The 13,988-nt window shown below is 45.1% G+C and overlaps 1 pseudogene across 1 annotated transcript; it reads right to left on the minus strand.

Moving 5' to 3' along the window:
• Positions 1-8,325: 8,325 nt before the first annotated feature.
• On the minus strand, positions 8,326-8,704 carry LOC103258933 (annotated as a pseudogene). Its single transcript, XR_002481895.1, has one exon. The product of XR_002481895.1 is annotated as a small ubiquitin-related modifier 2 pseudogene (transcript).
• Positions 8,705-13,988: the final 5,284 nt, after the last annotated feature.

Here is a 13,988-nt window from a genome sequence, read left to right on the forward strand (position 1 = left end):
TTCCATGACCTCACATACTTATGTTTTGTGATGAGACATTTGAAATTCACTCTCTTAGCAACTTTCAAATATATTATATCTTGTTATTAGTGATCGCCACTATGCTGTGCAATAAGTCTCCAGAATGCATTCCTCCTGTCTAGATGAAATTTTCTACCTGTGATTAACATCCCTTCAAACTCTTACCTCTCCTCCAAGCTTCAGGTAACTACCATTCTACTCTCTGCTTCTATGAGCTCAACTTTTTAAGATGCCACAGAGAAGTGAGATCAACAGCATTTGTCTATCTGTGCCTGGCTTATTTCACTTAATATACTGTCCTCTGGGTTTATCCATGTTGTCATAAATGACAGAATTCTCCTTTTTCAAGGCTGAATAGTATTCCATTAGGTATCTCTATTCCATGTTAAAAATCTATTCATGGACATTTAGACTGATTCCATATCTTGGCTATTGTGAATAGTGCTGCAGTAAGCATGGGAGCGCAGATATCATCTCGCCATAGTGATTTAATTTTTAAAAATATGTACCCTATAGTGGGACTAGTGGATCACATGGAAAATCCATTATTTATTTATTTGTTTGTTTTTTGTGGAATCGCCACACTCTTTCTGCATGGAGAGTCTTTTCTGAACTGGAGATAGTTTGGGGCTCAGGCTTCCGTGGGTCTGTGCTCAGCCTCTTCTCTTTTAGCAGATGGCACTGCTGTGGGGCAACCGTGCTCTCTCTTAATGAACTGGCAAAACAGGAGAACTAGGCCTTCCAAAGGTCTGGGAAACCTGTGAGTAGTTCTGCATAATTTCAAGATGGCTACGTGTGAGGGTGTTAAGTTGGAGAAACAAGATAGGCCACATTAAAAGTTCAAAATTTTTCCTAAAAGTAGTGGATAGCCAGAACCCAATTTTGAGAAGGAAGTCATATAAATACATGTTTCTGAAAGATTGCCCAGTTGAGTACTTCAATGGTTCTCAAACGTCAGTATGCAACTGAGGGACCTGTAGGGCGGGTTGAAACCTGCACTTCTGGGCCTCACTTCCAGGACTTCTGATGTACGTCTGGGGCACGGTGCAAGAATGCCCTTTTATCACAAGTTCTCGGACGATGCCGACTTGCCAGTTTCAGGACTGTGCCTTGGGAACCTTTGGAGTGGAAGACGCAATGGAGCCAGACAGGACCCGAGGAAAGGCCATAACTCAAAGTGCTTTTCTCATAGAAAGCTTTACTTAATTCTCTCAATAACCTTCAAAAATGTCAGTCTTTGCCACCAGCGGAAGTTCTTTGGATTACAGTTCTTTTCCCAAAGAAATACATCGTCTGCATCCTTAAATATCAAGAAAAAAAAGAAAAAAATGTGAGACATCCAAAAAGCATATATGGATCTGTGTATGTGTACCACGGGCACCAAAAACAAAAACAAAAACTGGAGTCGTCTTTTGCAGGGCAGGGTCCTTTGGGTGCAGGCCTCCCCCACCAGGGGAGTGTTCTGGGACCCCAGCGACATGCGTGGACCAGCAGCACTGTTGGGATAGGCTGAGTCCAGCTTCAGGGGATTCTTTTTTGAGACTTGCTCAACACCTGCACCCATGCCATGGTGGGCGACTGATGAGAGCACCTGCCCATTCCGCACATTCTCAGCAGTTTGTTGCCAAACACAGCATGGCCCCCATGCCCACCTCCCCAGGCATCCTATCTCACCTAGGGTGGCTTTTTCGTTGTTTCTCCAGATGAAAAAAAGTCCTCCAAGGGAAACGTTCTGCTGATGTGGAGCAGTTGGAGCAAAAACAGGCAGGAGCACTAAAAGGCATCAAAAATAATGAGCTTAAAAACTGTTGTGAACCATGGAAAAAGCATCTCGACAGGTACTGCATGAAAAGGAGAGTACTAGCCAGGCTCGGTGACTCAGCCTGTCATTCCAGTGCTTTGGGAGGCTGAGGTGAGTGGATTGCCTGAGCCCGTGGGTTCGAGACCCGCCTGGGCAACCTGGCGAGACCTCATCTCTACAATAAATCCAAAAAAATTAGCCGGGAGTGGTAGCACGCGCTGTAGTTCCAGCTACTTGGAAGGCTGAGGCGTAAGGATCGCCGGAGCTCAGCAGGTCGAGGCTGCGGTGGCCTGGAGCGGCCACTGCACTCCAGTCTGTGTGACAGAGTGAGACTCCAACTCAAAAAAAAGGAGAGTACTTTAAAGGTGACAGCAGGTTAAACATGTAAGAATAAATACGCAGTTTTTATAAATAAATTCCAGGTTCTGGGGGTTCCCCCTCATGTTTGCTTTTTTTTGTTGTTGCTGTTTTATCTTTTTCACTATGAAGAGTGATCACCACTGAGGCAAAAGTAAGAAGCGGGGTCAAAAATTTGATTTTTTCCTCCACTGACCATGAATTTCCTAGGTCTTATCTTTCTTGGGGTTAACGATGCTTAAACTACGATGTCAGAGAATGATGCCATCCCCCTACCACCACACACTTCCAGACACCAGGCACACATCATCCCTCTGCTATCATCCGTCCTGGTAATCCAGAGAAGTCTTTGTTCCTCTGGGTGGGCGGGCTCCTTGAAGGTCATTAAGGCTTGATGACCTTTGCATCCAGGGGAGAGTGTACCCTGCCTGGCTGTCACCAGGGTACTTGCTGCCCCATTTCTCATCTGCAGAGACGGTCCTGGGGCTGTGAGCCTGGGGAGAGTGGCTGCTCCTAACACTGCTTGAAGGGAAAGAACGATGAAAGCCGCTTGCTCCAGATGCACTTTGGCCCTGCGGGTCGGGGCTCTGGAGTCTGGTCCTCACCCAGGAGACTTTGCTGGCACACTCACTGGACTGTGAGACCGTCCCATTCGAAGCCTGACACGGGAACTTCATCACTGTCTTTCTGATCGCGTCGAGATACTACCAGCTGAGTCACTTTAAATCAGATAATGACCTATATACGTAACTCTGCCGGACAGGAGCTGGTTACAAATTATCAAGCAAAAGTCAATTATCTAATGCAGTTGTGATGTGGTCAAAAGAATGCTGGGATTGCGTTTCACTTTGCAAACTAAAAGTGTGGCCTATATGAGTTTGACTTAGTACTTTCGTACAGCAAAGCATAAACATGACTAGTTAAATATTAAAAATCCTGTTATATCACAGACACAATATATTCGTGTGTCCCGTGTTGCACATTATATATGATAAATCAATGCATTTATTATTCTATATTGCATGAACATATTGTATATTGTATATGAAGCTATATTATGTATGCATGGTTACATAGTAATGCTATTTTATGTTATGATAGCTAAGTGTTTCACACAATCTGATCATGGACAATCTGATGTGTGTAAAGTCTATGTTAAAATAAAAAAATGATTTTCAGATTTGTAGACTTTGCTTTTTTAATAATAATACTGTTAGAGACTGAATCTAGATAGTATAGACAACACTTAGAAACATATAAGGGTAGTAATTTTGCTCACAGTAACAGAATCCCATGAGCAGAGATCTGCAGAATCATTTTGTTAGGTCTTGCAAAACTGTTCCAAAAGTAATATTTTAAAAAGACTGTCTCTATAGGTTGTATCACTTATAAAGTAATGAAGACTGGTGAACATAAATGTGTCCCATAAAGTGTTAATTAACATGAATCTGCTGCTGGACGAATCTTAGCTTGAGGAAACCCTGTCAGGGACGAACCCCTCATGCTTCCCTTATCGCCATCCACACCTACGGCTCTGTAACATAAGACGATGTTTGCGCCATCACGTCCCTTGGGCCTCGAGGTCGCCTCTCCACCAGTCAGACACGAAGTCCGCAAGTGGCAGCAGGGTCCTGCAGGTCCGTGGTGAGGAAAAGATCCCTGCATTTTCTGATGTTATTACAAGAACAGGAACATCTCTGTTGAAACAGCTAGCCTAGAGACAGTAAAGGTAAACCCTATATAAGTCTCCACCACTCCCATTTACAACAGCCATGAGCACAGGCATCGTCTTTGACATGTTTCTCTGCTTCAAGCCCTGGGGAGTTGACCACTGGGAGCACTCAGTGTTTCCGTCTAGATACTTACACGAACATCCTCCTCGTTCAGCCTCTGCTGGCCACCTCCCTGGCCACTGCTGCCTCTGGCGGGTCTGTAGCAGTCGTCTGCTCAGGGTTCTGTCGTCCACTCTGTTCTTCTCCACGCATGACCCTTCCACACCAGAAACGTGAACAGGCCGGCCCCGACCCCCACCATTCCACTCTCTCTCCGCAGGCCCTCTAGGACTCCCTTCTGTTCTTAGGACAAAACTCAAAACCTTTGACTCGGTCAAGAAGCCTTTGGAGTGTCTCCCCTGCCTCCCCGGAAGTCCCGCCCGTGTGGGCTTGGCCTCTCGCCCTCTGTGCTCCTGCGACCCTCGTTTCTCCGACTGCTCCCTTCTCTTCTGCCTCCCTCTGGAAGACCCCCGACCCAACACCCTTATATCTGGCCGACTCCTATTCAGTCTTCACAATTCCTCTTGTGCCTCTTCTGTGGGACGCTGTCTCTGAGCTCCCAAGACAACTCAGGTCCCCTGTTCATATGCTCATACAACCAACTTTATACCCCGCATCTCTCTTGGATTTCACTTCATTAATCTTGTTGCCTCTGGCAATAGGAACTAGCAGTTAAACTATTACTACTCACCATGTTTCTCCAGCACATAACAAAGTGTCCAACAGGAACCGTCCCGGACCCGTCGGGATGAGCTGGACACTCTAGTGTGCCCTCAAATTGTGTCATTGGAGAGTAAAGCCCTTTCGTTCAGTTTGCTGCTCTTGCTTCCAGTCCTTTATTATTAAGATCTTAAACCTATCACTTTTTTTGTTCAATCTGACAAATAAAATATTTGATTCCTACAGTTAAGTGCTTCTGTGTTACTTTTATACATTTTTACAGAAATCCTGAACTGGGGTTTCAGAACTTGCTAGAAGTAACTTTTTAAGAAGGGAGTTCATATTTCAGTCCTGCCACTTGCTATAAGACCTTGGAATTAAATGCTCAATATACGCTTCCATCTATAGATCTAAGAATCCCCAGTTTACAGGACTGTGCTAGCAATCAGATACAGTCACGTCTATAAAGCACCTAAGATCGCACTGCCCTTATGGCAGAGGTCAAATGCATTCATGCTTCCCTCTTTACTCAGGAAGTTTCTCGGCTGGAAGAGTGGGGTCACCCTTCCTCCCACTCCATTACAGAGCCATCGCTGCACTTGAATAGAGAGCACAGTGCTTCTCTTACTTGTCGCTCTCAACCCGAAACCCTTGTGAAGTGCAAAGAAGGCATTCGATGCCACTGGCCAGAGAACGTTTTAAATAAAATCAGTTCTGGTTCCCCCCGCAAATGCTTATATAATGCAGTTTCGTGCTTTTCGGCGCTCTTATTAGTGGATGTTCGGTTTCATCCGAGACAGGATCCGCACGGCGGGGCAGAAGGCCGCAGGCCACCGGCAGGGAGAGTGGGCTTTCCTCGCTTTCGGTGACCGCCCGTGCTGCCGTTTCCGTGGGACTTCAAGGGGGTTCTCTGTCAGTATTTATTTGGTTTATGTAGCCTCTCAGATGTGCTGCATCTGCTCTGCAGCAAGGGATGTGGGCTCCCTTCTGGTATCTTGCGGCTTGCCCAGACAACAGGCGCGTTTGTGCTCCCGGCTTTGATCTGCTCTGCCTGGTGTCTGGTCGGAGCCTTTCTTGCGCCTTCAAAGCTGAGTGGTGTGTGGTTTCCAGTTACCCAGCAGCTCTGCTCCGGCCACCCCTGGGTTCCCTTCTCCTCGACTCCGTCCTAACACCTTCCGTAGAGGGCTGCGGGGATCCACGTGGACATGTAACTCTTGCTTCCTGAAGCTCATCACCGATAACGTGATCACAGGACGAATGTCAGTCGGGATCAGTTCTTCGGTTAGCTGGCTAGGGTATGAGACTGTGAGCTCTGAGGTCAGGGCGTTGGTGCCCCTTACCCCGGCAGCCCGAGGCCAACTAGAGATGCACAAAAAACAGCAGCGCACAGTGACGAGAGCTCCAGGCCACTACTCCCAGTTGTGCGACCGTGAGTGAGCCTGCTGCAGACACTTTCTGCTCTCAGTCTCCTCATCTGAGAAACAGGCGGTGCTTAAGTCAGCTGTAAGAATGAAACAGAATAGCATGTGCAAATCCTTGGAGCATGCGGATTGCTCAGTTAACTGCTGTCAACATTTTAATAATGTGACGACCATCTCGAATCCTGGGGTCCTGGCAACTGCCCTGTCCTCTGATCACTGCTTGGTTTCCTGTTCTATTTTATTTTTCCATCGTGTACTATACTTATCACTTTCATTATACTGTTTAGGGGGAGAGAGAACACAAATTCTAAATACATAAGTAATGAGGTAAATAACTGATAAAGATGCAGGAGTTTTTGAGTCTTGTGCGTGTGTGTGAAACCAGAATGTACCTGTGACATCTGAATGCCAGCAGGCGCCTTACTCCCCTTCACTGAGGCTGCGTGCCGAGTAGGACTTCTCAAAAAAAGTCAGTGACTGGTTTTGCAGCAATGCACGTGTCCTCTGTTATAATTCCTGTGCTTCTGAAATCTCCCTTCTCTGGGGTTCTATTTTCTAATTTCTGCTTCTGCACCTGTGTGGTGCTGTTCCAGAGCATGCTCAGTGCTTAGAGAAATAGTGGGGCTACATCACAATCTCATTCCTTCTGCTTTATTTCACCCAACAAATTGCCATGTATGTGTTTTCCTTTAAAAAGTCCTAGGGTTGGTTTTCCCTGCTTCCCCAGTGGCTTTGTGATTTTTATCTCATCAGTGTCCCCATGATAACATACACCCTATGCCAGATTTATAAATGCATAGTGTCTTGAATTGTCTCTAGTTTCTTCTAAAGTAGAAGTGTATTTGAGGTAGTTGGTATTTAAATCTGTGCTTAACCTGGATTTAAGCGACAAGGATGAGTAATAACATTCAATCTGAATTCTTTGTGGTGAATTTTTTGACATATAAAGATTTGAGTAAGGCAAAATCCTATTATGTGAGTTTGCATTTGTCTACTTTCTTAATTAAATAAAGACCGTTCACAGTGGAGAAGATATTAGAAAGAATAAAATGATCTTAGGTGACATACAATAGAAAAACAGTCAAAAGACATTAAAAGGAAAGAAATTAAGATAACTTTTGCTCTCTAGAACACATTATTAGCTCAAGTCTAACAATTTGCTTTATAACTATGTGAGGGTGCTATAAGTTAAATATCAACATTCCATATATTGGTGATTCTCAAAAGTTTTTGTTCAGCATTATTTAATATTTTTTAATAAATCTGAAGACACCAAAGATTTTTGGTTGATGTGAATGGTATCTATTAATATTTATTGCATTCAAAATATTTAAAAATTGAGATGATAAAAAATCATATATTTATTTTAAATAGTAATAAACCATTATATGTGAACATAAATAGAATATTTATCAAGTATCAATATATTTTCTAAGACAAAAAAGGTGTTGTGAGAAGAGTGGCATTGTTTTACATTTTTGCAAATCTCTTTAATCCCTGGCTTAACAGAAAACAGCTGGGTTCTCAGAACTGCTTCTGTCTTCAATCTGTTGCAAGGTGTTGTTTTGGTTAAAGACTAGGAAAAAAATCTGGCCCCACACAGACATAGTTGGAAAAGGGAAGAATCTTTTAATAGCCCATTCAGATAATTGTGACTGTTCTTCCTTGATACTACATCAAGACTCTACGGATGTTATTTTCTTTTCTTTTCTTTTAAACAAGAAGTTTATTTAAGCAACAAGACGCTTGACTTGAAGGGAAAACTATCTAGGTTTCTTTTTTTTTTTTTTAAGAGTAATTTATCCCTACTTAAAGACAGATTGCCCTACATGTAACAGCTACGTACAAAAAAGTTATAAAATCGTCATTAGTTTTACAATGATAAATGAAAGCATTAAAATTCTCCAATTGAACAAGGTATGCAAGGATTTTTTTTATGTTGTTGTCTTTTTGTTAAAACAGTGAGAGCAAAATAACTTACTGTAATATAAAGATAAGAGCTGAATGAACATGCCACTAATGGAGAAAGGGGGTATTTTCACAGAACCAGTATTTGTTCCCATCCTATCTCCACTTGATGTCAATCAAAACATACCGGTGGCCATTTAGTTAAAAAAACAAATTGTAATATGCGTGTGCACATACATCAGTTACTTTACGTACAGTAAAGGAATGGGGAAGGGGAAAATGAAAGAGTAAAGAAAACTATACTGTAGTAGTCAGGATGTGGTGGAACCAAATTGCAGTTTGCTACTTGAGAATGTCACCTTGGTCTGTAAGAACAGAGTTCTTTTTAGTAGACACCTCCTGTCTGCTGCTGGAACACGTCAATTGTATCTTCATTCTTCATTCCCAGCTGTGCGGGTGTGTCTGTTTCATTGATTGGCTGCCCGTCCAATCGGAATCTGATCTGCCTCATTGACAAGCCCTGTCGTTCACAATAGGCTCTCATTAGTTTACTAAGTGGTGTGTGCCTCTTGATCTTAAACTGCACCACAGAACCAGCCTGCCCCGCCACCTTCAAATGAATATGATCGTTGTTCTCAGTCTTGACTCCTTCCTTGGGCTTTGCGTCGGCCATGGCGAGCGCTGGAGTCTCCTCAGAAGCCGCTTCACAAAAGAGGCACCAGGTCCGCACCCAACGAGCACACAAGCAGCACCAGCAGCAGCAGAAGAAGCGGATGTGATTTTCTTAAATGTTAATTGCAATGTGCAATCTGAAACCAGATTAAACTTTTTGTACATGGTACTCTCACCGGAAAATAAGAGTGGAAAAGGCACATGATGTGCCCGTAATACTGTAAAACATGTTTTGCCCTTGTAGTTCCTATGAAAGGGTCCCAAGACTACATATCGTGCCCAGATCATACTTCAAATCCCACTGCTGTTTGTGTCATAGCTTCTAATAATCTCGTCTTGGGAGATAAAAGACCAGCTCTATGGAGAAAATGGTAGAAGATGCCGCTAGGTTTCTTGCCTAGCTCTTGCCCAGATAACTCGGGATTGAAGCAAAATTTGAGTTGTTTTCTCTTTTTGTCTATATACCTTTTAAAACATGAAGAAGTCAGGAAAGACAGAGGCAGGAAGTGTGATCTTACCCTGGGACTCACAATCCTTCAGGGATAAATTGAGTTTCATAGCCACTGAGCACGAATTTCCAGACAGAATATATTGGCCTTTTGGCATTGCTACAAAAATCATGTTGGGTGAGAAGATCTTTCACTGCAATGAGAAACAAATTTCAAGGGGAAGTTTAAGAAAAAGCATAAGAACAGAGGTAAAAGGAAGGAAGAGTTTGGGAAAGACCAAGGGATAGATCATAGGGTCTGGTGCTGAAGTTTCAAGGATCCCAGAGGAAGCTTGGTTCTTTCGGCGATGACAGAGTGAGACTGCAGTTGTCTCCTCCAGTGCGCAGAGGCGATGTGCAGGAGGTGACCGAAGACCCATCCCATGAACGACTTCTCCTGGTAGTCTTCTCCCCTTTTGGACGTTTTCGTCCAGGGCGATGAAAGAACAGGGTTCCTTGCCATTTTCGCCAATGCCTTTATCAGTTTTGCACGGTTCAAAATGAAGATAGCAGAAAAATTGGAAACACACCAGGTAGTCAAAGAAATCTAGAAATCAAAAGCATCTATATTAGTAAACTGTGTTTAAAATGGGATCGTGGTATATGCTGACATAACTAATCTCTGCTTTAACCAGCTGGTGCAGAAGGATGCGAGAATCTACAGAACACCTGCTGCGTGCCTCGACCCTGTTCCACGCTGAGGAGAAAGAAACAAAAAGGTCGGTAAACACCAAGCGTGCTCCCTAGCTCTCCCGAGCAGCAAAGCTAGATTCCCTGGGAATGTCGAAGCAATTCTAAGCTAGTCCCATGAAACCTGTATGACAACTGTAGATTCTTCCGAAACTGAAAAGTACTTCTAATGGCAAGGAATTAAACATTTTATATGTCACGGCTTACATTTTTGTCTATTTGATTCTTTTCAAGAAAATATGCAAGGCAAAATGGATCGTTTCTGAGATTTTTGATGTCAGTTTAGCAAATAGCACAGCTATGTTATTCTGCTAGGAATAAAATCACAAGCCTGACACACTCACCTAATGTTTGATTTGGTTTGCACAAATTAAATTTGTTTAAAATTAAATTTTACTAAATCAACATAACTAGAAATATTTTTAAAACATTTTAACTCAAGGCGTGGGCATGGTGAGGGAAGGAGAGAGCCATGTGCTGCCTGAAATTTCTAAGGTTAGAAGAGCCTCACAATATTTTTTATAATGATGAGAAGAAATGAGAGCGGGCACGCAGGACCACGGGTGGGCCCCGCCGCCCCCAGCCCTCTCGGCCTCGGCGGGCCAGGCCCTGGGCCCTCCACGCCCCTTGCCTCTGGCTGGACCTTGTGCCTCCCACCCCGGCCAGCCTCCGGGCTCCTGCCAGCTCCCAAGGCGCTGGTAAAGCCCACCACCCTCTTCTGGGTTCGGTCGTTGTCTCAGGGTCGCACTCGCCCTGGCCCCAGGCAGGGGTGCCCTCCTGCCCAGGCAGCCTTCACCGGCCTCCCGGTCTCAAGCGGTCCTCCGGCCTCGGTTTTCTGAAACTGGGACTGCAGGCGTGCGGCGAGCCCGCCACACATCTGCTCTTGAGTCTTTGTACAAACGTGAGGTCCAGGCTTGCGCCCACTCTGCAGACCCCCAATTCTCTGGGCTCTTTCATGTGTCTTCAGGCAGGGGCAGGGTGGAAAGCCTGGTCCTGGTGATGACGTGCTCCCCAGAGCCCCCCACCCCGAGCCCCTGCTGTCGGCACGGCGGTGCTCACAAAATAGAGGAGAGCATGTTCCCTTAAAAAAAGAAAAAGCTGGCATACAGTTTTCTACCATCAAATTTGTTGTCATTTATACAGCACCCATCCTTAGTCAAGTCTTTTTTTCTTTAAGGGCTGCAAGTAACCGGAAAGTGCTAGTGATCAAAACCACCAGTCTGTAGGCTTCCCGTCTACTGGAACTACATCTACCTGCTAAGCGTGTTGACCCATGCCTTGCGCAGAACCTGGGACCCAGGAGTTGCACAAACTTTGTTAAATATTTTTCAATAAACCTGTGTGTGGAAAGGTCGTCTTTATTATTTATTTATAGGAGATTTAGAACTTTGCAAACATGGAATCTCTTTTGGCCTACCCCTAGCCAGGTGTACACTGCCTGGGCGCCACCTCTAAGTCAGGCTTGGACCCAACAGGTTCATCTGCAGGTTCAGGCAGGAGATAGCCCCTGGTTCTGACAAAGCCTGAGAGGAACCATCCCCGGGGGTCCCTGGTAAAAACACAGAACTGAGAAAGAGAGAAGAAAATCCTGCCTAAGAAGACCGCTGGGCTTGGAAGAAAAAAGGACCAAGAGAAAATGGAGAAGTGAGGTAATATCTAGAAAGAAAGAGCCTGAGAAGTCGGTAGGCCACGGAATGAGGACACGAACAGTCGGAAAGTGAGCATGTGTCTACCTCCCCCAAAGGATGGAAGTCACCTTGTGCCAGACCAGATGCCCCCACCCATTCTGCTCAGCGCTTGGCTAGAGGAGAATATTTCTGAAGGCCAACTGCCTCCCTCTTCCTGACAGCAGCACGAAGCAGGATAAGGACAGTGTTTTTTCTCCAGCCATGATAACTTTCTTCCCGACCCTCAGTAGATCTGTGGAAGCTACTGCTTGGGGAATTCATCAATATTAGACACACTAGGACGATTTATTTAAGCACAGAACATCTTACACCATTACAGGCCTATCAACCAAGAACTTTTTTCCATCTAGAAAGCAGAATTCATTTAATACTGTATTTATTTACATGTAATCCAGTCATCTGCTCCCCATTTCCCAAGTTTATAAGACCTGAATTTGAAAAACACGTAACATCCCCTTTAAAAAAAAGACTTGACATACAAATGAAGGAAGGAAGGAAAGAAGGGAGGGAGGAAGGATTTTTCAGTTAGGGCAAGAGGTGGTAAAGGTAAATTAAGGTATCCCAATACTTATACCCTTTGCCTGCGTATATGAATATGCATTGTGGTTTCAAGAGTGATTATAGGCTGGGCACGATGGCTCAGCCTGTTATCCCAGCACTTTGGGAGGCCGAGGCGAGAGGATTGTCTGAACCCGGGGGTTCGAGACCAGCCCAGGAAACTTGGTGAGACCTCATCTCTACAATAAATCACAAAAAACTAGCCGGGCGTGGTGGCGTGAGTCTGTCATTCCAGCTAACTGGAAGTCTGAGGCAGAAGGATCACCTAAGCCCAGCAGGTTGAGGCTGCGGTGGCCATGAGCGTGCCACTGCACTCCAGCGTGGGCAGCAAAGACTGAGACTCCAACTCAAAAAAAAAAAAAAGAGTGATTATAATGACATGAGTCCAGGAAAGCAAGGCACAAAACGACCAACTCTGCTATGACTTGTTTGTTTACTTGCTCCGCCACGCACAAGTCCCGCGAACTTGTTAAACAGAAGTCGCAAGAACACCTCACCTAGAGTCTCTTAGCCATTCTGAAATATACAAGTATTAACCACAGTCACCTTGCTGTGCAATAAGACTCTGGAGCTGATTCCTCCTGTCTTCCCACTGGTGGGCGGTCTTCCCGCCCACCCCTGACCCTGCCTCGAGTGACTGCCAATCTACGCTCTGCTGAATGACTTCAGTTTTTTAAACGCCACGTGTAAGTGAGATCCATGGTGTCTGCCTCTCTGTGCCCATCTGATTCCACTTAATATAATGTCCTTTGGGTTCAGCCACGTCACTGCCAATGACAGGACATCCTGTGTTTTATTCCTCTGTTTTAATCTTCCAGGCTGTATACATGAATTAAAACATCACTTTGTACTCTGCAAACATATGTAATTATTGTTTGTCAATTGGAAATAAATTAAAACTAAAAGAACCCTGTCTTGGGAGGAGGATCGATTATTTTAGAGCAATAGCTAGAGTGTTTGCGAACAAATTCGGCAATGGGAAGAGTAACAGAATGGGAGCCCAGCCTGTGTTTCCTAGAGCACGAGGCATTTGGAAAGGTGAGTCACACAGGTCCACATGGAGAAGAAAGACGTCTGCCTGCAGGGACTCGCGTGAAAACGAAGCCCGCGGCCATTCAGTGTGGTGCTGAGGGCCGCTCGTTTGTTCTGACGTGGGATTTTACTGGCTCTTCCGTTAACCTTCAGGTCTCACAGTGACCACATCCTCTCCTGCCTGTCACACACCGACCACGTCGTGACTGGATCTCACGCAAAACAAGCTGCTCTTCTCACTTCCAGTCTGTTGGGGGCACAGTGTGCACAGGAAGCCTGGTTCGATTGGCCGTTAACCAAATGACGGGGCTGGCATTCGGGTCAGATATCCAGGAAAAGAGCCAATCGTCCCCCCTTAGTACCACAGTTTTAACAAACACAAACCACTACGCTGGGCTCAAGAACGCTTTGAGAGAGCTGTGAGAGAGCTGTGGTGACAGACCCCACCTCTAAGACACAGACCGCTGTGTTCCAGAGCTGTGCCAGCCAGTGGTGCTTCCTCTCTTGGACCTGACTTAGACTGGGAGGCAGGGGAGGGCAGGGACCCCTGCCAGTCTTGTCCTTGTGTTGGGCTTGGGGGAGGAATTAGCGGTTGCTCGTTCCCCTCCCAGCAAGCTTCTCTGTGCACCAAAACATCAGGAAATGTGCTCACTGCAAGGTCTGGATGTGGATTTCAGACGTGCACATCACTAAAGCCGGCTGTAGGTCGAGACTACAAATGACGTGCCCCCTCCATTTCCTGTGCTCTTCTCCCCCCCTCGTTGGCATTTTTTTTTTTTTACAAGACTTTCATTTCAAGCCACTGAAGAATTCAAATCTTGTTCCCTTGAAAAGTGACTTTCCATCCAGAAAGGAAATTCGTAGGAGCAAGAAAGACTGAGCTGAACCCGCACCAAATATCTTCATGTCCTGATGATTCAA

Source organism: Carlito syrichta, unplaced genomic scaffold, assembly GCF_000164805.1.
Source record: "Carlito syrichta isolate Samal-C Ts95f unplaced genomic scaffold, Tarsius_syrichta-2.0.1 Scaffold302416, whole genome shotgun sequence".
Taxonomy (NCBI): Eukaryota; Metazoa; Chordata; class Mammalia; order Primates; family Tarsiidae; genus Carlito; species Carlito syrichta.